Here is a 3103-nt window from a genome sequence, read left to right as displayed (position 1 = left end):
ATTCCACCATTCTGTCTTCCAGGTCACTTATCCACTCTTCTGACTCAGTTATTCTGGAAACATCTCGAATAAACAACCTAACTTTGCACCTAAAGCAATTGGAGAAAGAAGAACAAAAAAACCCGATATTTAGCAGAAGGAAAGAAATCATAAAGATCAGATCAGAAATAAATGAAAAAGAAATGAAGGAAACGATAGCAAAGATCAATAAAGCTAAGAGATGGTTGTTTGAGAAGATAAACAAAATTGATAAACGGACGTGCAACCACTGCGCCACCAGGGAAGCCCTGTTTATTTGTCCTTTAATTCTTCTAAGTCTTTGTTAAACATTTCTTGCATCTTCTCGATCTTTGCCTCCATTCTTTTTCCGAGGTCCTGGATCATCTTCCCTATCATTATTCTGAATTCTTTTTCTGGAATATTGCCTATCTCCATTTCATGTCGTTGTTTTTCTGGGGTTTTATCTTGTTCCTTCATCTGGTACATAGCCCTCTGCCTTTTCATCCTGTCTATCTTTCTGTGAATGTGTTTTTTGTTCCACAGGCTGCAGGATTGTAGTTCTTGCTTCTGCTGTCTGCCCTCTGGTGGATGAGGCTATCTAAGAGGCTTGTGCAAGTTTCCTGATGGCAGGGACTGGTGGTGGGTAGAACTGGCTGTTGCTCTGGTGGGCAGAGCTCAGTAAAACTTTAATCCTCTTGTCTGCTGATGGGTGGGGCTGGGTTCCCTCCCTGTTGGTTGTTTGGCCTGAGGCGAGGCAACAGTGGAGCCTACCAGGGCTCTTTGGTGGAGCTAATGACAGACTCTGGGAGGGCTCACGCCAAGGAGTACTTTCCAGAACCTCTCTTGCCAGTGTCCTTGTCCCTTGGTGAGCCACAGCTGCCCCCCGCCTCTGCGGGAGACTCTCCAACACTAGCAGGTAGGTCTCGTTCAGTCTCCTATGGGGTCACTACTCCTTCCCCTGGGTCCCGATGCACACACTACTTTGTTTGTGCCCTTCAAGAGTGGAGTCTCTTGTTTCCCCCAGTCCTGCTGAAGTCCTGCAATCAAATCCCACTAGCCTTCAAAGTCTGATTCTCTAGGAATTTCTCCTCCTATTGCCAGACCCCCAGGTGGGGAAGCCTGATGTGGGGCTCAGAACCTTCACTCCAGTGGGTGGACTTCTGTGGTATAAGTGTTCTCCAGTTTGTGAGTCACCCACCCAGCGGTTATGGGATTTGATTTTATTGTGATAGCGCCCCTCCTACTGTCTCATTGTGGCTTCTCCTTTGTCTTTGCATGTGGGGTATATTTTTTGGTGAGTTCCAGTGTCTTCCTGTCGATGACTGTTCAGCAGTTAGTTGTGATTCCGGTGTTCTCGAAAGAGGGAGTGAGAGCATGTCCTTCTACTCCGCCATCTTGAACCAATCCCTCCTCTAGCATACTTTGAAGACTCAGCCACAGTATCTATATCAAACAAGCTAAACAGATTCAATTCCCTCCTCTGAGAATTTATGCTATAAATCAGATCATATTCAAATGCATATGCTTTGAGTGGGGTAAATCAGTGTGAAAATAGCCATAAAACATGTGTAAATACTGTTTGTGAGGGTGGAAAGTTTTGATGCTTTACTTCATTCGTTGCTGGACGACACTGCCATCCAATAGGTCATTATAATTTATATGCAGCTGCAAAGTGTACCAAGCATAAGGGAGACAAAAATACTATGAAGCCATTGAGAAGCAGTGAATTATTTCCATTTACTCATTCAAAATGCTACCAAGCAATTACTATCCATTTTTTAAATGTTTGAGAACAAATGGGGTAGGAGGTACCCCAGCTCAAGGAACTAACAGTCTAGAAGAGGAGATAGAAATCCGAAGGCCTCCTGTGGGGTCGGGTGAAAAGTTCAGTGATAGAACTGTACACTCAATGCAGAAGGAATCGTTCACTTTGCGCTAATGGCTTAAGGAAGCTGAAGAAGACTCTTAAGCTTGTGGCACAAGAAAGGGAGTCGGGGAGGAGGGGGGAGAAGGGGGTAGGTCATGACTAAAAGTGAAGGGCTTGTTCAGAGCACAGAAATATGGAATCTGGGATAGATTCCGGATGGTATGATGAGGACACACTGTCTGGCAGGACCGCTGAGTGCTGAGGCTGCTAAGACTGGTGGAGGCCTTCTAGGGGGATGGGTCTGGAGGTCCCTGGATGTTACATTTTCTACACAAGCATGGGAGGAATGCATCAGTTAGAGTTAGGGGCCGGAACTAGAAAGAACTCCAGGTATTTTAAGCAGGAAGGTATTCAACACAGCAAGTTAGATATTTGCAAGATCTGTAGAAGGTCCAAGGGGTTTTCTCTCAAAACAACACAGTACAACTATCTCTGAGGCCACCACACTGGAGCTTTGCTGGAAATAAGAAGCTAAAACTCCTCTGCTACCACTGTCTCAACATCCAAGACTCCACGTAATGGTCACTGGCTGGTGCTCGAGGAACTTCATACTTCCATGAACTTGCTTTTGCCAGCCGCACCATCCAAAACCTTCAGGAAGAGGGACTCTGCGCATTCCTGTCTTCCCAGTGTCGCACGGGTGCATCAGTCCAGAATCCTAGCAGCAAAGGAGTCTGGAGAGTGCACCTTTTAGCTTTCCAACCTTCCCAGATAAAGAAAAGGTATAAGGGAGTTTGAATGAACCAATACAGAGTGTCCAGCCAAATGTGATTAAGAATTTTATGCAAAATTTTACATATTTGAAATCTTTCATTATCTCCTGTCCAGTCAACATAGAAATACAGACATCCCAACAAAGGCACAAATTAGAATAGAGAAGTTTTACAAGTATATCTCAGTATTGAGGGCTTATTTGCAGTATGGGAATTAGTTGCTAGGACAATGAAGAGAAATTGCTACCTTATATTTAATTGGGAAACCTTAAGAAAGGAGATTCTGAGAGCTCTCTGGAGAAAAAGAAAGATTCTTAGAAAACAAAGAAGAATAATTTATTTTAGCCCTGGAGAAATGTATAAAGGAAAGGAGTTGAAATGCAGAATAAAAAACTAAGGGAGGGCTTCCCTGGTGGCGCAGTGGTTGAGAGTCCGCCTGCCGATGCAGGGGACACGGATTCGT

General features: G+C 44.5%; 1 long non-coding RNA gene across 1 annotated transcript in view; it reads left to right on the top strand.

The window, feature by feature from the left end:
- Window positions 1-822: 822 nt before the first annotated feature.
- LOC129391654 (uncharacterized) overlaps window positions 823-3103 on the top strand; it is a 12004-nt gene continuing 9723 nt past the window's right edge. Inside the window, exon 1 of the long non-coding RNA XR_008616220.1 lies at window positions 823-916. This is a non-coding gene — a long non-coding RNA (uncharacterized lncRNA). The remainder of the gene's footprint in view (window positions 917-3103) is intronic.

Source organism: Physeter macrocephalus, chromosome 20 (assembly GCF_002837175.3).
Source record: "Physeter macrocephalus isolate SW-GA chromosome 20, ASM283717v5, whole genome shotgun sequence".
NCBI classification, from domain to species: domain Eukaryota; kingdom Metazoa; phylum Chordata; class Mammalia; order Artiodactyla; family Physeteridae; genus Physeter; species Physeter macrocephalus.
The sequence above is the reverse complement of the archived record's forward strand: the minus strand, read 5'-3'. Positions and strand labels throughout refer to the sequence as shown.